Source organism: Camelus bactrianus, chromosome 24 (assembly GCF_048773025.1).
Source record: "Camelus bactrianus isolate YW-2024 breed Bactrian camel chromosome 24, ASM4877302v1, whole genome shotgun sequence".
In the NCBI taxonomy this organism is placed as follows: Eukaryota; Metazoa; Chordata; class Mammalia; order Artiodactyla; family Camelidae; genus Camelus; species Camelus bactrianus.
The window spans coordinates 3,241,557-3,263,155 of NC_133562.1; the positions used below are offsets into that span (position 1 = coordinate 3,241,557).

The following is a 21,599-nucleotide window of genomic DNA, read 5'->3' on the forward strand; positions in this document are numbered from 1 at the left end:
CTCATAGTACCTTTGAAGTTTATACAATAGTACCATTGACTATAATCACTACAATGTACATTCGCTCTCCAGGATTTATTTATCTACTCATTCCAAGTCTGGACCCTGAGCAATACCTCCCCAACACTACTCACCCTCCACCAGCCTCTGGTAGCCTTGTCCTACTCTCTTATTTCTTAATTGGTCTCAAGTTTCAAAGTGCCTCAGCTTTTACCCATGACACTCACAATATTAAAGATTATATTTATGGAGACTTTTTATTCATACTATTTTTGGAAGGCCTCAATCTGTTTTGTATTAATTCTGGGAGGGAACTCTGCTTTCTGACATTTTCTTGAATAGTTGAAACATGAGAGAAATAGAGGTTTGCAAACTATTTTTTGCAGGATGCTATTCTCAGTTTTGGAAGGAGGCCAGTGGGTACTACTGATCATTCAGCATCACTTTTCCCCAGGACACAGATCTGTTGAGTTCATTCACTCACCAAATACATATGGAGTTCCTACCATGTGTTGGGCACTATCCTGGGTGCTGTGGGTGTGTCAGGGAGCCAAACGGACAGAAGCCTTGCCCTTGGAGAGATGGTATTCTCCTGGAGGGAGATGATCAGTGCCCAGATTATAAAGAGTAAGTTCTATGGTGTTTTAAAAGGTGACCATTGCTCAGGGAGGAAGAAAGTACTGCAGGAGGGAGCTAGGTTGCAATTTTAGATAGGTTGGTTCAGGGAGCCTGACTCGGAAGTGATATTTGAGCAAAGACTTGAAGGAGGGGAAAGTGAGGGGCACATGGTTATCCTGGAGGATGGGCAGGTCAGCTGAGGGAGCGGGAGGACTGGGGGAAGCAGCCGGGGGGCTGGTGTGGGGGTGGTGTCACAGAGTGAGAGGGGAGGCTGGAGAGTGCAGGGAGGGGTACCCACTGTGGGGTCGCTGTCTTTCTCTCCGAGTGATGTGGGAGCCATTTTAGGGGTTTGAGCAGAGGAGAGACCGATCCAGCCTATGCTGTAAAAGGAACATTCTGGCAGCTGTGTTAAGAATAGACTAGGGTGGGGAAAAGTTCAACTCTTCCTTTTCTTCAGAAACAGTTCCCAAAAAATCCATTATGTCATTGATCGTGTCACCGAAGATGGTTGGGTCCAAGGAGGTCTCCCCAAGGTGACCCAAGTGATATGAAGAAACCACCCATGGTCCTCATCAGGCCGAGAACCATCTGGGCAACAGGAAGAGAGACTTGAGGACAGGGATGAGCTGGGTGTGTCTGAGGATGGAGGAGCAGGCAGCAGCAGGGTTGAGGGGCAGGCAAGGAAGCAATTGCATTTCACATTCAGGGCAGAGACAGTCACTGGAGGATTCAGAGCAGGACATGGATGTGGTCTAATTTACACTAAGGCCAGAGGATGGCAGGATTTCTTACAACATAAAAAGCAAACATAGAGGAGAAGATTTCTAAATCTCGCATTTGCATCAAAACATTCTGTTATCTAAAAACATGATTTAAAAGGTGAAGCAACAACCAACCAGAAAACCCGCCAATGATTAGTATCCAGAATAAATTTTAAAACTTTCCTGTAAATCAATAGAAAGGGAAAAGTCAATAGAAAAGGGGTTGAAGATATGCATAGAAAAATGGAAGTCAATAAGCAAGGTGCTCACTGTGACTGGTGTTCAGATTTTAAAAGGCACAGATACTATTTCACACCCATCAGATTGGTAAAAATTATTAGACTTAACCCTGTAAAGTATTGGAAAGGATTTAGATTTATAGGAGCTCACACACTGCTGGGGGCTGAAAACCTGGTAAAAAGTATTTAGGGGGATGGTTTAGTGATACTGAGAAAAGTCAAAGTACGTGAGTGTAGATTTGGGGGTTTTGGTTGCTGTTGTTTTAACGTTACAAAATGTCATCATGCAATAGTAAAGATCTAGAAATAGACATAAAGAAAAAAGATCCTGTAATCTGCTCACGGAAAATGGCCAGCCAGAAGGAAAGCAGAGATGAAAAGCAGAGATGACCAGTGGAGGGTTGACTACTGCTTTGGTCCAGACAAGAAATGGTGGAGATGGGGCAAGCAGACTTGGAGACGGGTTAGTGCAGGGAGTCCAAGAGAGGAATGAAGCAGGATTCCTAGACTACCGGTTTGAGGAATGGAAAGAATGCAGGACCACTGAGGAAATGAAGGAGACCAGGAGATGGAATGTCTGGGTGTGGGAGGAGACTGTGAAGTTCAGTTTGGAATATATTGTTTGAGATGCTCAGTAGATATCCAAGCTGAAATGTCAAGTGGACGGTTAGATATGAAGGAAAACCTCAAGCCACCAGCTGGAGCTCAGGAAAGGAAGACTTGGGCCCTGAAAATGGACATGGGGAAGTCAAACAGATGTCCAGAGTCAGACGGGCTGACGGCCAACCAGGATCCCATATCCCAGGGTAATTAAGAGTGAGAGGCACAAGACAGCCCTGGGCCAAAATGGACCTCAGTGTTAGAACCAGAGCACCCTGGCAGGAGTACAGCTTGCGTGTAGCCCCCAGAGGTTGACATACATCTTTTTAGATTTGGACTTGTCCAGGGAAGATGAGGATGGCCGTACCTGAAGGTGGGGGCAGCAGGTGGCAGCTGTGGCTGGGCAGTGATGCCCAGCTGAAGTCGGTCCAGTGGTTCCATGGAGGATAACTCCACGCTGGCATCTCACTGACCCACGTCCACCTCCTCAATCCTGCCCAGGAGGGAGGGTATTTTTACAGTTTCAAGAAGCAGTAAAAGGAGACCAGTGTGAATGTATTGGTAAATGTGATTTAAGGTGGCTAAATAGAAAATGCTATAGGCCAAATTATTAAAAAAAACAAGCAAACATAGTTTGCTGTGATTATATACACAGCCACAGTCTTCTGATTGTGTTCCAAATGTTGTACTTTGACCATTTGATCAATGCAAATCTAAGTGTGAATCGTAGATGATGCTTCTTAAAATACAGAAGGAGGGGCACTAGGTAGGATCTGCTGACAATTACACAAACGTACTGATCAGTTCTCGGCTCCTGTCAGCACCTGTGCTGCCGTGCATAGGCTTTTCAAGATTTTAATTGCCCTAAGAGTAAACCAAATGGAGGGAAGTTTTTTTGTTTCTTTTTTTTAAAGCTTACTAGAGAAATACTGCCTACAGTTTATATCAACCCCAGACTTTCGGGGACTCTGGCAGCTTCTTATGCTGACACCCCCAGAAGAGGCTGGAGAGGATGCCGTGCCGTCCAGGGAGGTGTTTGCTGGAGCCCATTCCAAGGCTCTTGGCATATATGAGCCCCCTTGCTCCTTTCTGCAATCCAGGCATTTCAGTGACTCTAAATGATAATTTTAAATAATAATTACAGTCTATGTCTAGACAGCAGCTTTCCTCCTTTGTGCAATGATAGCTATGAAAGTCTTTGATTCACATGCTCACAATTCCTCCAGCAACGAGGAGAAGTATCAGTTGCCAAGCAGAAGGTCTCATGCCGTCGGGGGTGGGGGGCAGCCGTCTCCCTGACCTGACAGCTGTGTTGGGGTCTGGATGCTCTGGACCAGTGAGACGGTGGGGTGGCCCCTTCACCCCGGCTCTTCTTTGCAACTAAGTTGCTGTATTTTATTAAGTCTAAGACACCACCAGTTATACATCACTAATTTTAGAAGTTGCTGCCAGTTCTAACTGTAAAACTCTCTCAGGTCTAAGGCACATCTGCCGTCAGAGACATGAGCAGGTGGAAATGGGGCAAAGCGGGAAAGCATCTTAGAGGAGAACAAAATAGAACTGAGGCTATTCTGTGGAGCCCCCTGGAGGAAAACAAGCAGGAACCTTAGAACACCTGGGCTTTCAGAGGCAAGTTCCATCAAGGTCCCTCTCAAGAGGAAGGTGCCCTGAGCCTGGAGAGGAGGACGGGAAGGAACCCATGGCCCTCAGGGAGCAAGGCGGGGCCCAGCTGCTCAGAGCACTGGCTTTGGGGTCAGGAAGCCTTGGCTTCATGTCTGGACTCTGCTTCCTGCTGCCTGAGCTGTTCTTGGCAAGTTCCTTAATCCCCAAACCTCAGTGTCCCCTTCTGTGCGACAATACTAGATGACACTGAGACCTGTCGGTGTGCCGGGCCTTATGCTGAGAGACTTGGTTTCACCCAGCCTGGGAGGTGCCCTGCGTCTGTGGTCCCGCACCCTCTAGCATCCCTGTACTGTCGTCACTCTCACTTTACAGACGAGGAACTGAGGCCCAGGGGAGGTAAATAACTGCCCCAGCTGTCATAGGGAGGAACAAACCTGACTCCAGTTGGATCTGTTCCTTTAGCTCTAACCTTCTGTGCTCTGTTTCTGGTGGTTAGTCACTCTGGTTCTGCACCTTTTATGAAAGAAGGTTGCTCACAGCCTGAAATCTACAGGAGAGTCCATTCTCAAGGCTCTGACCTTTAAGGGTATAATGCTCTCCCACTGACATAGAGATAAAAAGTTGCAGAACAGAGAAGAACATTTATCTTGTTGGAGGTTTACAGGGACACAATGACCTGACCTAGGTGGACAGCTACAAGAACGAAGGATTCCAACACCAAGAAGTTGGCAACAACCAACCACATCCCCTCCCCCTTTTTAGTATAAAAGGAGCCTGAGGTCTGACTTGGGGAAGGTGGTTCTCCAGGACGTTATTCTGCCATCTTCTTGGTCTGCTGGCTTTCCGAATAAAGTCGTTGTTCCTGCCCCAACACCTCGTCTCCTGATTTATTGGCCTGTTATGCGGTGAGCAGAACAAATTTGGACTCAGTGATGAAGTTGCACTGCCTGCACTCTGCAGGATTAGAACATCCACCCTGCGTGGCCGCGGTGAAATAGATACGTGAATGCCTAGCTCCCAGAAGCACAGGAAGCACAGGACAGAAGGTGGCTGTGACCACTGCCTAGCACTGTCCCCACCCCGCAGGTGGCCAGTCCCTTCTTTTGACTGATGGTGGAGTTTGAAGGAAATTGGAGCAATGACTCTGTTCGCACCAATCATTAGAAGAACTTCCTCTTGCTTATCTATAATGAATCAAAGCTGTCACTGATTTATTGCCGCAGTTTAAATTCCATTTATACTGCTGAAAATTAAGCATTGTGAAGCCGTTCACAATCACACTCTCTTTTTTAGAGAAAAAGTTATTAAGGTCTTCATCCTGTCTGGTATTTCAAACGCTGGTGGAAGCCATTTTGTCCATGGAGAAAGCAGCTTTGAGAGACAGGTATTTCCTTCTTCTGATGTAAGATGACACTATTTTGTCTTTAAAAAGGATCTTCCCGGGGACTGTATCGTGAAAGGAAGCCAGGTACCTGGCTAGACTGGCAGCCCAGCTGTCTGTGGAGAATTAACTTGTCAAAGTACAGCCCGGTTACCAGACATCCTCCCTTGTTTCCCTCTTTTGTCTTTATGCCATCCCAAATTTAGACCAAATCAGGAAACGTGGAAGGGAGGTAAGTGATACAAAGATGCTGGAAATGAGAGTCTGTCTATCCCAGCCATTGCTGTAACATTTTGAAACTCTTTTTTTAAAAAAAAAACTAAATCCTTACAAAATGTCAGTCACTTTTATTCTGGGTGTACAGTCTGTCCCGTGTGTGAGAACAAAACAAAATAATACAAACACATGGAAAGCATGGGACACAGCGCTATAGTGGTGTTTATTATTTTGGTTGTTTTGACACCACACAAAGGAATAATCCCTGAATTTTAAGAAATCGTAACAGACTGTATTGGTATGATTACACCTTCAAATATACAATTGGATGATTTCAGTTTGATTTCTGTGAACTTAAGAAGTTGAATTTTTTTTTTTAACTGGCTTCCCAGTGTTTATTCTCTTCAGTCAAACATCAGTTACTCTTTACATAACCTTACCAGCGCACTCTGTTAAACGTTTTCTTTTGAGGGATAATTGACGTTCTAATGAAACTCTTTTAACGCTTGTTGCCAATTGTGCTTTGTTCGCACTTGAGCCTCTGCCTCCAGCCACCCGACGGGGCTGCCGTTCTCCAGTGTTCGTTTGCAAGCTCTGAGTGGGAGCCCCACTTGCTCAGTGGGTACCCCGACCCTGTGATGTGCACTGGGCCCGAGAGTAAACTGCGGTCAGCGGTGGCACCACGGGATGTGAACGACTCTGATTTCCCACGCTAGAAAGGATGTGCTTTACCAAAGGGCCTAGAGAAAGCCACATTTACTTACCGTCACGTCTTTCACCTGACAAAGTACGTACCAGCAGTTCTCATTACTTAAATATTAATCATTTTGAATTTGAAAAAATTTAAACCAATTCTGAAAAGGACACCATTCTCCAACATGTTTTTTATTTTTTATTATTATTATTATTATTATTATTATTATTATTATTATTATTATTAATAGAAAAAGAAGTTAAAACATGCTACAGTCATGGAGATCATCACCACCACATAGTTTTAGAAAATGTGTTTGCGTTTTTGTTTTTGTTTGTTTCAGATTCAAACCCTTTGTGCGAAGTGCAAGTTCCTGCCCTGCTTCCTGGAGGCAAGGATATGTAGTTCCTTAGCACCTCTTCCATGGGAGTGGGAAGGCAGCCAGCATCCAAACAAAATATGAAATAATAAGGATTTTGGATCAGAAAGGATTTATGGGCCAGCCTGGTTGGCTGGTGGAGATGACAACCTTGAAGGCAGCAACAGGGGGTAAAGAGCACTGGGGAGCCCCCCGCCAAAGATGTCTACAGAAGCCACGCATCCCAGCCTTGGCGTCAAACCAAGTAACAAACATTATTCTGCGTGGCAAGGTGGACAAACCAGCGAGCTCCAGGAAAGAGGCTTCCTCCTGCAGTCCGGGCTTTGCTCACTTTTTCTCCCAAGCCATGGACTAGGAAAGGAGAGGCTTCAGCAACCCACCTCCCCAGAAAGAGCGCTCCCCCTCCTTCCCGCTGGAGCAGTCTTCTGAGCATCACTTAGTTGCATCATGTTTGGGTAAAATGTGTTGTTTCCACGTGTGTGCCTTTCCTCACGTGCTGCGGATGAGACCCGGGATTTATCTGAACATGTAGTTTCTTTCAAAGCAGACAGAGAAACAAGTCTTGCACAGATTTCAGAGAGTACCCTCCTTTGCCCACATGGGAGATGGATTACCTGTTTACAACTGAAATCTTCATGGTAGAACAAGCAGCAGACGTTGTGCTGCTGGTGTTTGCAGGTGCAGATATCAAGAAGAGAGTGAAGAGACAGACCGTCCCGTCAGACAGGAGAGGTGGTCCCGCTCTCCTTTCTTTCTTCTGGCGTGAGTGTACATATTTTATAAGCAGTGGGAAAATCCTGCTAGAAGCCCTCTGCATGCGATTTTAGAAACTCTGAATAAAAGTATGTCTGGGACTTTTCATACCATTTTCTGTTGTGGAATCCAATTTGCATTGTCTTTCAATCTGTTCCGAGTACAAGTCAAAACTGACTCTGCGAAAATCTCACTTTCACTCCTGCAAAGTGTTTGAAAACTTGGATTTCTTGCTCTCATTTTTAAAACACCATTTCAATGTCTTCATTGGAGCTTTAGCATTTGGGGTCTGGCTGAAGCAAGATGAAACGGCATCGTGCTGGCTAGAGTTCAGCATTTCACATTTTAGAAAAAGTCTTTAGAGGGAGTGCTGCTGAAATAGGAATGTACATTCAGCCGGCCGTCAAAGGGACAGAGCCGGGGAGCGCGGTGGGAGGCGGACTCAGAAGAACACCAGTGATCGGCCCGGGGACTGGGCGGGGCCAGGAGGGGGAAGAGCTTTCTCAGGGCGACTGTTCCAGAACTTTTCAGCGGTGTACAAAGGGAAAAGAGAAGCTGATCTCTCATAAGGACATTGCAACATCAAATCCAGCTTCAAGAGGCTGCTTAAAACAGGGTTCATCTGCTGTTCCTTTCTGCTCTGATTCACGTGCAGGGAGGTGGGAGCGGAGCCATGGAGTTGCTGCCAGCCCATCGCCTGGCCTGCAGGGCTGGACCAGAACAAGACATAGATGCTTAGGGCCTTAGAAAGGACAACTGTGCCTATGTGGTCAACACCAGTGACATGCCAGGCCCAGCACTTGTGTGACAACAGTGACCTGGAGAAAGGAGTTCTGACTGCTGCGGGCTGTGAGGTGCAGGCACCTGTTGCCTGTCTGTGAAAGGGCAGCTGTTGGAGCCGACAGCTCTGAGAGGGCTAACGAGCATCAGACTCCGCTGCAGCTCTGCCAGGAGTGATGTCTCTTCCAGGCCTGGGGCTGTCCCGCTGAGGAAGGGCACAGAGGCTGCAGACTGATTACACAGGGAACTGTCAGCCCCTGCGCACGTCTGAGGGGAGTCAGGTGAGGCAGGAACAAACATGGCCCCGGGACAGAAGGACACCAGAGGAGGGGAGGACCGACAACAGAGAAGAGTTGCTTCCTCCACGGGAGATAAAGGACATTCTTACTTACGTGCTCAAAAAGACATTTGACAATCCTTGGCAAGCCACTCAATATTAAAGAAACAGCAGATTTAAATCTCAATGGTTTTAAAAGGTAAAATTAGCTGACCTCCTAGAAAAAGAATTGAGAGGCGGTAGGAAGATGCCTACCTATTTAGAGAATTTGCTGGAAAAGATTTCAAAGGGTTATTGTTGTGTTTTTGTTTCCAGTAATAACAGCTCTATCAGAAGCAATGAAACTATGAATAGAAATAATAATATGTAGTAATCTCGTCACAAGGAGAATGTTGAAAGCTCATCGTCCTGTTTCTTTCTGGTCCAATTTTAGATTTCCCTACAAAAGAGCCGTAACAAGGATTGTGGCAAAAACTCTCTTTCTCTCCTCTTTTAAAAACATTTACTCCATAATTATAATTTTTGAATGCATACTAATGAAGTGATACGGCTGCAAGGATATTGGAAATTCACAGCTAATTCATAAATTTTATCTTGCCAAGAATTTCAGCCTCTCCCCCAGCAGACCTCCCTTGATAGAGTGCTGAAGTCAGCCAGCCTGTTTGGGGCTTGGATGTTTGAGCTATTTTGTGCCTACTGCAGGGTGGACCGACACAGAGAGGGAAATCAGCAGAGTTGCTGGTTCAGCAGGAGGCAGGCTCAGTTAGGGACCATTCTGGGTGTCAGGAGACTTCAGTGGTCATTCCTGAAAGCTGAGCCCCAGAGCCATGGCGGGGAAATCTGGGAGTCTGACGTGTGTTAAGTGTGTAATGATCCGGTCACGAGACACAGGACTTAGCAGTCATCTAGCCTAGCATTCCATGCCACATGACAAGAAGACAGTGTTAACTCGAGAAACCAGTTAATAAAACAGTATTATGATATAGTCCCTTTTCATAAAATAGACATATACACAGAGATTAAAAACCCGGGTGATCTCTGGGTTATAACATTACACTTGTTCTGTGTGTGTGTGTGTTTATTTTTCTGCATTTTCCAAATTCTGTGCAGAGAACATACGTTAATCATTTAACTGAATTATTTTCCAGCATACAGACCGGGTCATCCCAAGAGCAGGACAGAGAAACCCAGGGTGCCCAGGAGATTCCTGGAGAAGGAGTGTGGACCGTGAGCTACCCTGCCCCCGAGGATTGGAGAAGTTCTACATGAGGGCTTCGTAAGTAGTGAGAGGTCAATAAGCCCAGGCAGTTTGGCCTGAGGACAAAGAGGGGTAGGAGTTTACCATCGAACCCCACCCGCTAGTGGGCAAGAGGCCCTCATACTGAGCTCCCAGGCTCAAGCCTAGTGGCTGCAGGTGACAGGAGGCTTCCCTGGCCGCAGGGGTATTATTAGACCTGGGTAGGGAGGGAGGGTGCCCCGGTGATGCTCCAGGTGGTGTTGAGAACTCATAATTAGCAACAGCGGGGTGCGAAGCCCAAAGAGAAAGAAGGGAGGAGAAATAACCTACCAGCCAAGGGCAAGAATAATCCACTCACCAGATCATCACTCCTGTAATAACTATGGAAGATAGTACTTGCATTAAATGTGCTTTAGAAAAAAGTGAGTGCAATGATGGTGATAAATTACAATAATTTGTGAAAAAGGTAAACATAAGAGCATACAGTAGTTAATCCATCTACAAGGAAAGGAAATCAACATTGATCAATTGATTTCAAGATTAGGTCTCTATTTTTATTAGAAAACCATTATTTCTTTCTCAAATTTAAGGATGAGGGTAGCCGCGCCTGTCACTTTCAATCCCTCAAAGATGCTCGGAGGGACAAAAAAGCTGTGAAACTAGGTGCATTGGAAACAAAGACTCAGAAAATACTTGTTGCCAGTAATGGAAGTCATGTGGTATTTTTGTACCCACAAAGAATTATTATTAAAATGTGGGCACCCCAAATTTCAAGTCTGCTCTAGTCACAAGGCAGTGGCTTTCTGACAAACAATCTGTGACAATTTTATAACACGGAGTTGGGAAACCTCATTAGCCCACGCGCACGGTGCAGCTGAAGCACTCGATGGTTTCCCAAAGTTTGTGAAAATGTAATTAGGCAAACCACAGGCATCTGCAAATGTGGCGCTTCTGCTCCAGACAGGTGGCGTCTCAGGGTGCCCCAGAGCTTTCACGGGGATGACTCACTCTCAGTGTCAGTGACTCGAACACACACCAAAGATGGTCTTTTTGCTTTTGCAGGAGAAAGTGCTGCCAAATGGATGGATTAAAGGTTGGGTGGCTGCTGGGTTTTGCTATACCCCTGTGTGCATCACCAAATGCCAGTGTGAGCTGGGATAGTTGCTGGGGGCTGCAAAATGGGAGCATGGTCGTGGTCACTGATGCCTTGCAAGGTATGTCTATAAGATTGGCTATAGGTTCTAAGCAGAAAATACCATCCGACCCCCATAGAGATAACTCCCCCTGCTCCTCCCTGGAAGCAGCCTGTTGGCCATTCTGACGGCATCAGTCATGAGACTCTCAGTGGCTGTTAGAACTCCTAGCCGGTGAAGCTGGTGGGAGCGGGAAGGGGCAGATGAGGTACCATGTTCTACGTAGTTCTCACTCTATTTTGGGTACGTAGTTTGGGAAGTTTTCCTTTCCCCTGTCATCACCTCTCCCCGTGGGTAATCGAAAGAATCACCAAGGCTTTTGTGCCAGGGAACATCCATTTTTTCCTTTATTCAGCTCAGCTCAATATTACATCCACTGCTAACGTCACATCATTTGTAGATGTTTTTCGTTGAATTCTACCCTGCTTCCTCAACCGCTGAGGGTCCCATGGTCCACTGTGTTTTGGTCTTCAGGCTAACCCAGGTCACTCAGTGTCATCTCAACCCTGTTCAAAACCACAAAGCCTCTTCAAGGTGCCCTGCCCATCCCAGCCCTCCTTAAGGGCTTGGAAAGCTTTTGAATGAACATCTCACACTAGCTTCTGACAAGCCAGCCCCTCACCACAGTCTCAGTGGCTTGCTGCAATAAAGGTTTATTCTCACTCACATTACATATCAGCTGCACTTTGATCAGCGTCCTCTTATCAGTGGGGCCCAGGCAGAAGCAGCAGCTTCTAGGGGTGCAAATATTTTGAGTAAATAATACAATCTACTGGGCTCTCTGACGGCTCTGGAGTTAGGAGAGGCTCAGGGCAGAGAGGAGGTAAATGTTCAGCATCTCTCTGCTGAAAACACCCCACTACGTTTCTACAAGCCATGCTTTGCCTGCAGTCTGGTTAGGCGGGTGGTCCTTTACCTCAAGACTAGCTGCTTCTCAGGCTCTGCAGCTGTGACCCCCGCAAACTCGGGGGCAGGGAGCATTGTCTGCTGCCCTGAGCTCTGTCCAGAGGCGTCAGGGAGAAGGGGCCTTCCTGGGGCATCCCCACCACATGTGCTGTGGTCACGTTCCCCTCTGGAACCTATCCTCAAGTCAGCTGCTTCATCTTTTTACCTTTTGGGTGAGAACACTGCCAGGATGTCATCCCACCTTCTCTCTTGTTTGTCCCAGCGTTTGGCGCTCACAAATCCTTCTCTGCCTCAAAAAACAAGAACCCAGCTCTGGCCATAGAAATCCTCAGCTTTTAGCATTTCAGTTACCAGTTTAAAAATGATATGCAAACATTCAATTGACGTCTTTGTCCTTGGTGTGTCTGCCCTTCCCTGAAGCGGTGGATATCACTGATGGAATGGGGAGAGGGTAAACACAACAAAAAAGAATATTTTTAGTTTCTCAGAACTTTATCCTCTACGCTTTCGGCCAGATTTTATTGAAGTTTCAAAAACAGCAGGAGAGAAGGAGGATGGATAACTTACACTGACCTGACTTCCAGCCTCACTCCCCTAGGCCCTTCTCCACCACCCTGTGGTCCACGCACCTGCACGCCCATCACAGCACCAGACTCACTCTCAGCCCCAGGGAGATGAAGAGGTTTGTCTTCTCCTTCTAGTCCTATGTTTACTCCCCCAAGATAGGCCCCCTTCTTGGTCTAGCAAGACCATTAATTCCCTTAGGAGGAAACCCATCACCCGCTGATGCCATCCTTACCCCCCAGGGCTTCATTCGGACCCTGTGGTTCTAAAGACACAGTCACACTAATCTGACAGAAGGACAGGAACCCAATTAAATAACAATTTATAAGAGAAATCAACAGCTCCATCCACTTCGGCCTCACGATACTCCAACTAGTTAATTCCTATTTAGTCTCTCTCCATCAGTGTTTCGATAAACCTCAAAATCTAGTTTCACCCAGGGTCCTTTGTTATTACTTAATAAGCCTCATGGCCATCTCTGGACCAACTCCACCTACTCGCACCCAGTCATTTATCATTCCCTTGACTGCCGTCTTGCCCCCAAATCTCATCTTTTGGAAAATTACATCGTTGGCACGGTGCTGCCTTGACCAGTTTCACTGGACCGTGCATGCCATCACCTCTTTGAAAAAGCCCTAGTCCTGTGAGCCCTGCCCTTTGTAAAGACTCTTAACCATTCTTCATAAAACCCTGGAAGAGAACTTTTTCTCGCTCTCTGTCCTGAAAAAAAGCAACCGAGAAATCATTAGTGAAAAATTAGCCAAGCAAGTGACCTCTGGGGCAGAGCATAATTTTTCTGTTCTCATGGGCTCCAAACAGCAATTGAATAAGAATTATTCTAATTATCATGCTGGAGAGGCTACAGCCCTCGGATGAGGGACCAGAAGATGACATCTGATGTCTGGACCACTGCTGATGCCCTGCATCCGCTAAAGCCCGGAAGCTAACAATGGGTGTGATTGCTTCCAGCTCCCACCCAGGCTTCTCGTGAGGAAGAGCCAACTACCCTTACGGTGGTGTGACTGTCACTGTCAGACTGCAGAACAAGCCGTGAGGGGATACACGCCAACACCCAAGACCACCAGTTCACCTTCCTTTGTGCCCACGTTCCAGAGTCACGTGGGCTTTCTGGTTTTAGGCACGAGCAAGATGTAACTCATTTATCATTCTTTACAGATTCATGTCAGGGTATTTTTATTCTACTCAGATAGCATCATTGTTGGACTGCAACTCCAATGAAGGCTTTGGAAATCGACAAAAAAGAATAGTCCGTTATTGTTAGCTTATTTTATTTCTTCTTAGAGTGACTTCTTTTTGGAACACAGAACAACCGGTTTTGAATACACCAGCTCTACTGGACCGTGCAAAAGGAAATTAGTGTCAAGTGTGACAGCCAATCCCTGGGCCATTTCAGGCTTTAGTATTCCACGGGCATCCTCATTTTGCAAGATTCTATTCATAAAGAAGGTTTCAGAGTGCTGACGTCCATGTGACTCTTATAGGCTAATGGATACTTTTCAATTTAATAACACCTTACATTTAAGCTGGCGTGGGCAGGCTTTCACTGCTGTCCCTCAGCAGCCTCTTGTCTGTTCCTCTAACTTTCCCATGAAGCAGGCAGAGGTATCCTTCCTGCTGCACAGCTGAGTCACCTAGGTCTGAGTTGCAAACAATTTAAGGGCTTGCATAGCTGATTAAAGGCCAGAAGCTCCACTAGAACTTTGAGTTACAGTCCAGTGACCTTACCACGCATCTGAAAAGAGCACTGGGCTTGGCATCAGAACACACAACTTTAAACCTGGATTGGCTGCTGATTACATTGGTGGCCGCCATGTCACTGGGTGGTGGTGCTGTTGAGTGAGTGCATGAAAGTGAAAATGTCAGACAGCTGTGGGCTCCTATTCCACTTGTGAATCTAGACAGTCTGGCCACAATGAGGGCATAAGAGGGCCTTCTTCTCCTTGGGAGATGATTTCATAAAGCCCCGTTGTGGTGTGTCCACCCCAGTGGTTCTCATCTGGGGAAGGGCAATGTCTGGGGACACTTCTGATTGTCACAGATGGAGAGAGGTCTAGCAGATGTCACAGATCTAGCAAGTAGAGGTCAGGATGTGCTAAACATCCCACAACACACAGGACTGCCCACTGCAAAGAATCTTCTAGCCCCAAACATCCAGTGTTAAGGTTGAGAATTCCTGCTGTAGACAGGGCTTCTTAATCTGAAATCCACAGACTCCATACATGGGCTGTGAGGATCTGGGAACCTACTTAAACAGCATATGATCTGCTTGGGGTAAGTGTACATTTTTCTGTGACAAGGGTCCATGATCATCCATAGATGCCCACGGACATCTAGAGTTTCAAAGCAGCTATAATTCTCGCTCCAGCTGTGTCTTAATACCCAGCAAAACAGCTTCTTAAAGTTTTGGGTCTTCAAACCCATTGGGGGAGCAGGAATGACATATCACATAAATAAATAAAATGTAATGTTGTATTGAGCTCAACCCGGTGACAAGGGAGACAAAGAAAGATGCACCGGGCAGTCTAGCGGATGATGGGGCTGCCATAGCTGGGAGCAGGCAGTGTGGCGGTGCTGAGAGAAGTCATTCTTGTTCTCGACTTCTCTGCCCTGTGTCTGGGGAGAATCAGAATGAGGCTTGGGAGTATCTCTGAGTGACCTGCTCAACAGATGAGGAAATAAGCTTTTTTTTTTTTAGGGCAGCAGGCTACTACTATCAGGCTACTAGCCAACACATTTCCTTCTCTGTGCTTAACAACACCCTGAGAAGTTTACTTCCGTTGCCTCATCTGAGGTTATTTTACTCCCACATGTAGTTTGTTCACTCCAGATCCAGGTCTGACTCTCTTCCTAGAAGGTGGACGCCCTGAGGAGTCTAAACCTTCAGACATCCTGGTTAAACGGCCAGAAGGCAGATGTTGTCGTAGCGTGAAAAATTCAATACTTCGCTGGAACAATGCTTCGTAACCTAATAAATTACAACCACCGATGGGCGCCTGATGAAGTTATGGGCCCTCTCCTCAAAAAACTGCTCATGGGTCCCCAGCACCTAATACTGCCTTTTCAAGATGGCAAGTGTCATATTCTCTCTGATACATAAAAATTACATCTTGATGAAAGCACACCCAGGCTTCTTTGTCCCTGTATCCTGGCGTAGATACTTTGTAAGCTCTTGAACTCACTTTAGGCCTTATCTAGCTTAACTTTCTAAATTACCCTCCTAGATTTTTTTAGCAATTGGGGGAAATGGGATAAAGGAGAAGAGTTCACGCTGACTCTCAGAGAGAATGCTTCACTGTAATGGCTAGGGACTGCTAAATCGTAATGCATCTCTCCTCTGATCTCTATGCATTGAACATGTCCAAAATACAAATAGTTATTGCAGCCGCTATTGCCTGGTTCATGTTGTTTCCAGCAGGGCATGAATTCTGTGGGTGACAGTGGCCTGTTTGTCCCTCTCTGTGTCTTGACTATTACTCAGGAAAGGCCTAGGGGTAGATTATAATCCTTACTTTCCATTTGATTCTGGATTATTTTGCTCCAAGTCCAAGCCTCATCCCCAGAACATAAATGAAGTTTACTGCCCATGAGACAGTTATAAAACTTTTTTAAAAAGACAGTATTAATGGGAAGGTAATCCTTCCAGAAAAAATAAAACAGCTAGCCATTTTCCTTTCCTATGGGAAATGGCTAAAATTGAGAAATATTAATGGGTTCCAGAGTTGATCACCTGCAGCTCACATGGTCCCATTCTGTCATAGCTGAAAGTAATTTCCTTGTTTTGTAGCCACTCTGCTGTCTGTGTGGTCTCAGTCCAGCTCCTAATTCAAGTGCCTGTGTTACAGAAGCCACTGTGAGTCACCACTGGCTCAGGAGGGAGCAGTCGTGGAAACTGAGGTGCTGGCCTTTCAGGACAGGAGTGGGCTCATCAGTTGTAACAGAGGATGGATGGCTGTAGCCGACAGTTCCCAGTACACAGAAACCAAAGAAACATCTCTGGATGTTTCCATACAGCCTCTATCTTCAGAGCCAAACTCATTTAATGACCTGAAAAAAAGCAGCCTGTCTTCCACCAGCACAAGTCCGCAATGTGGGCGAAAGTGAGGGCTCCCCGCAGCATGGGGAGATGGCCGTCCCCAAACCCTGTTGAGAGCGGCCTTTTCTAGGCTAACCTCTTCAGATGGATCAATGCAAACCTGGCTGGAAGCCTCAGACATGGACAATGAAAGGAGCGAGCGGACAAGAACTGCAAATCTGAAAGGAAACGTTTCTCAAGTGCCAGAACAGTAGAAGTCAACATCCTAGAAGTGGGAAACCCAGACTGGTCATGAAATACTTGGAAGAAGGTTGGTTATGTTTTAGTAGAAAACAAGAGTGAGGCATTGGCTGTCTGAGATAATGAGATATGATTCAGGGAACTCGAGGGTCCGAACGCTGAGCCTGTACCCTCCGTGTGTGGGATCAAGGACACACTTCTTAACTCTCTTTTACTGGGGTTCTCATCTGCAAACTGGGGTGTGCAGTGTCTGTTATTTGAGTTGTTGAAATTTAAGTGACATAATATATGTAAAGTATTAGATCCTGTGGATGGTTCTGGAAACAACCACTCATTCAACAAATATTTACTGAGTGCCAAGTGCATAGCATTTGGGGGGTAACAATGGACCAGAGACAAAAATCTCACACACATACACATACACACAAACACACACACACAAACACTCACACGAACACACACACACACACACACACAAACACACACACATCTCGAAAGCTCATGGAGTTCACATCTTATAGCAAGTATTCCATAAACGTTTACATTCTATAGTAAACACTCAATAAATTGTTCTATGAAAAATAAGACTTTTTTCATCATGAATGCCACATGTACTCCAGGAAGCTGAAATCCTGTTTATCCAGGTGCATTGCTCAGAGGATGTGACCACCTTAGGAGAATTTCCTGGTTTTCTAATGAACCCCTTCTCTTCCTTGACATTTTAAATACAGCTTAAACTGTGGCATCACTAGTGATGGAGAAACTGGAGACTGGGGACCAGGAACAGAAGCTTCCACCCTGCAAGGCCCCTCCTGGGACAGACGCGATCTCTGCGGACAGGTAGGCCCAGCCAGCAGGGGATTCTGTCCTGATCCCTGTGGTTGCAGCAGGTACAACTTTTTGGCTTCAGTGTGACATTTGAGCCTGCCTGTCTTGATAGCTGCAGCACCTCTTGACCTTCAGCGGGGCTTCGTCCCCACTTAGCGTGTGGAAGCCTGAATAAAGGCATTGTTGGGGCCTCTGTTTGCTGGACTTGGAGTGCGCTGGCTGCTGCGGGCTCAGCCGCTGTCCGTCTCCCACCTCTCACAACACCCAAGACACTGCTGTCCCTCATCCCAGGGGTAACGGACCAGTGCAAATTGCTGACCCCTCTTGCAGTATATTCCAATTCCCTACTGTTAATCTCCTTCATATTTAAGATTGCATGCATAGCTATGCAAATTAGCAGAGGTTTATAAGCTCAGGATTTGAAAGAAAGTGAGCTGGTCTACAATGAACGAGTGGACAAGTAAGAATTTAACTGAAAATTTAGAACACATTCCACAGCCTGCAACCAAAGGAAGAAAAAAAGAAAAAAAAATTATATACCTGTAACTGTATAATATTATAATATTTCATATAATAATTATTTATAATATATTGATATATTAAATATATTAAAGTATATATTATAATGTAAAATTATATACATATACCTATATAATATGCCATATTATAATAGTTTATAAAATGTATAAAATATACATCTATAATATTCTAAACATATAATGGTTAAAATCTTTGTATAAAGGATAGTTTTTAAGCTACCTATAAGGTATAGCAATATTGTATTATGGTATACACTACATCATTACATTGTATGTGTATCCATATACACATGTACATTGTTCATATATCTGTATATACACATATACGTGTCTGTATAAGTCATTGAAATGATATACAATTTTGCTGCATGGGCACAATCTATACTAATAGGAATCATTTAAAATAAAATCTGTATGGTTACCTTTTGAAGATGGTATATTCATAGTAAGTTTTAAATGAGATAATGAATAAACAAAATTACAGATTTGTAGAGCTGAGATGCAAATCAACTAGTTTATTGGTTTGGTTCAGGCTCAGAAATTATTTTCAGGCTCCAAAATTATGTTAGAAAAGAGTCAAGTTTATTTGCAGGTCAAATATATTTTCTCATTGTTTTTAGTTTGCTGAATCAGGTTAAATAAAAAAACAGTTATGACATTTAGAGTTGGTTTAGACTGAGGCTTTAAAAAAACCCACATGACTTCTATTGGCTCCACTGCTGCCAAAAAATCCACAAATTTCATTATAGTTAAAAATTTCAAGTTTCTTACCCTCAATATTTTACAATAATTGTAGTAAAATAGAGTTAATTAGGCTTATATATGAGGTATCAGAGAGTAATCGTAAGGAGGGGAAAACTGATAAAATTCACAGATTAGGTCAGAAACCCTGAAATAGTTGAGTTGAACATTTGCAAGATTCATGTATCCACAGAGTTAGAAACTGTGTGAAATTAGAAAGAAAATGTAGAAATGTCTCTGAAAAAGCAGAAAAGTGATTTTGAAGTCTGACTTGCCCCTCCTCCAAATATTTTTCTTATTAAAAGAAAGTGGAGGTTATAACTTTTGTTATGACTCAATTTATAACAGCATGACAATTGTCCGTATTAGTAATCTGGAATAGGATTTTCTGAAAGGACTCAAGTATCTTTCTGTTTTTCTTCTGATTGCTAAAATGAGCATTCGAAAATTATAATTTTTGTGTTGGTTGGTTTCTTTTTTTTCTTTATGGGGTAAGGTAATTAATTGATATTTGGAGGAGGTACTGGGGATTGAACACAGGACCTCTTACATGCTAAGCAGCACTCTACCACTTAAGCTATACCCTCCCCTTGTATTGGTTGGTTTCAAAACCCTCTTTAAATGACAGCAACCCAGAAGTTAAGCTGAAATATTGCAGTCTTAAAAAAGTAAACATAATATTTCCTCCAGGAAAACAGTATTTTTCAACATGAAACAGAGACATTCACATTGTTTCCTTTGCATTTTCCTCTTAGTTCTCAGAGTTGGATCACAGTGACAGAATCATTAAAATAAAGGTTGAAAAGAGCTAAAAGAGACAATTGAACGAGCAGCTTGTACCAGACCATCCAGGTGAAAGGTTAATTTCTGCAAGAGATCTAGAGAGCTGTTGAGTATGTCTCCTATAAATTTTTGATTCTGTTTTTGTGCCACTTGCTTGATTCAGCAGCAGACAACCCAGACTCAGCCAGTGTTCTGAAGACCTCGTCTACGGCTGAACGTGGATTTGCGGACCCGGCAGTGTTTAGAGGCCCTCGAGCCTCCCTTCGCACTTTGCTGGAGAAGTGAAAGAGCCTGGGCAGGTGGGAGGTGGAGCCACGTCCCTGGAAGCACACAGGTGGCGCTGCCTGCCTTCGCCCGGCGTCCCCCACCCCCACCCCCACCCCGGCACCCACACTTGTGCTAACACTGCTGGCTGTGAAGTCTGCTTTGTCGGAAGAGCCAGAGAGAGGAGAGAGGGTGTGTCTGGCCTCCCCACTGTGCCTCTTTTCTCAGACGCTTGGAGATCTGATGGCTTAACTCCAGCCCGATCTGTCCCTTCCTGCCAGTAAGACGATGAGGAGGAGTGTAGAGCTCTCTCCCCTGGACAGTCTTTCAAAATAACCCCCCAAATTCTTTACACCCTCATGACCCTCTTTGACTCCTCGCCAGAAGTGGCAACAAACAAATTTCTGTATTAAAAAAAAATTGTGACGAAAAGATGAGAGGTTGCCTGCGGTAGTGGGTGGGGGGAGGGATGGACTTTAGAGGGGCAGGGGGAGTCTTCCAGGGGTGATGGAGACGTTGTGCGTCTTGGCTGTGGTGGCACTTTCTCAGGTGAGTGCTCGGGAACCTCACGCTTTCAATGCATTCGGTTTTTGCACAGAAATAATCTCTCCATAAAGTAGAGCTTAAGACAACAATGTAGGCATCCGATGATAAAAGCATCTAAATTATTCTTTCTCTTGTTATCTAATGAATCAAATAGGCTCTCTAATTGTTTTACGTAGTTTTAACAATTGTTGTAAGGTAATTTTAAGAAAGCCAAATCACCTATCTATACAATACAGGAAATACAAGGTTTCTGATTGTCCACACTTTCTAAAATATAAACTGTATAATTCAAGATTCTTCCCTTTCCTACACAGGAAAGGACTGAAAACTGACCTTCATGGATGTGAGAGGAAAAGGCCCTATCTTTTTACTGACCTGTATCCATCTCAGTCCACAGGCAGAAAAGAAATACCTTTTAAAAGCTTACTACTTTCCCTCACTTATTTTCCATTGGACCTGATACTTAAAAATATGTAGTCTGCACTAGTCTCCCCTTGTCCACCACCACAGATAATTAACGCACAGTCTGGCCAACTACCCTAAGTTCACCAATTAACTCTGTCTTTAAGCTTGCATTTCCCACTGACTCTCCCGGCATCTCTGGGGAATGTGTCTAAAGGCAATGCCCTATTTTCAAGCAACCTAATGCTCTTAAACCTGATCCTATCTCTTGGATCTTGGATGAGGCTTGGTGTGAAAGGCACAGAGTCAAGACAGCTGAAAAGGCCGCCACACTTCCCCTGTAAAGCCACTGAGAGTGCTCGGTGCTACCTCTGCTCCTGTGATACACAGTGAGAGAATCACAGGTTTAATACATGAAACGGGAGGAATTTCGCCCAGCTAAGAGCAAGTAAGACCAGTCAGGCCCTTTGCAGATGAGGTTGGGGCTTTACAGAGCAGAGCAGAACGCCCTCTGGGAAGATGCTGTCTGTACACAGACGCAGAGGGTCTCGCCCACCTGCACCTGCGGACCAGAGAACCCACCCCTTATGCCCTCTGGTCCTCAGTGTTCCTGCCCACCCAGCCTGAGACACCTTGCCTTCCGCCCTTGCTCACTTCTTTTCTTTCCCTGCAGCAACTCTCCCATTTATAAATGTGACTCACGAGAATTCAGGACGATAAGTAATTTAATGACCAGACATTAGATAAACAAGCTGAATTTTTCTCTCTTTGAAACCCTTCCCCTAGGATTATCAATGATTTTTTGCGTAATGGTTTATTCTTCCCTTTGATCTGGTATATTTCTGTGAGAGAACGCAATCTGTTATGCAATTTTTTTTCCTCTACTGTTATGTATTTCATCTACATACGTAAAGAACAGAAGTAAGTCAGGATGTGCCCGCGGGTGGAATGGAGATCAGAAAGGGGATAAACACATGAATC

General features: G+C 45.0%; 1 long non-coding RNA gene across 3 annotated transcripts; it reads left to right on the forward strand.

Moving 5' to 3' along the window:
* The first annotated feature begins 9,496 nt into the window (after nucleotides 1–9,496).
* Nucleotides 9,497–20,058, forward strand: LOC123617736 (uncharacterized). 3 transcript variants are annotated; one of them, XR_006725939.2, is made up of 4 exons: nucleotides 9,497–9,597; nucleotides 10,621–10,772; nucleotides 17,247–17,355; nucleotides 19,570–20,058. It is a non-coding gene; the product is annotated as an uncharacterized LOC123617736 (long non-coding RNA). The 3 variants fall into 3 exon arrangements; XR_006725938.2 differs by having other exon boundaries at nucleotides 19,573–20,058; XR_012502059.1 differs by lacking the exons at nucleotides 9,497–9,597; nucleotides 10,621–10,772 and adding an exon at nucleotides 16,118–16,585.
* The last annotated feature ends 1,541 nt before the right edge of the window (nucleotides 20,059–21,599 follow it).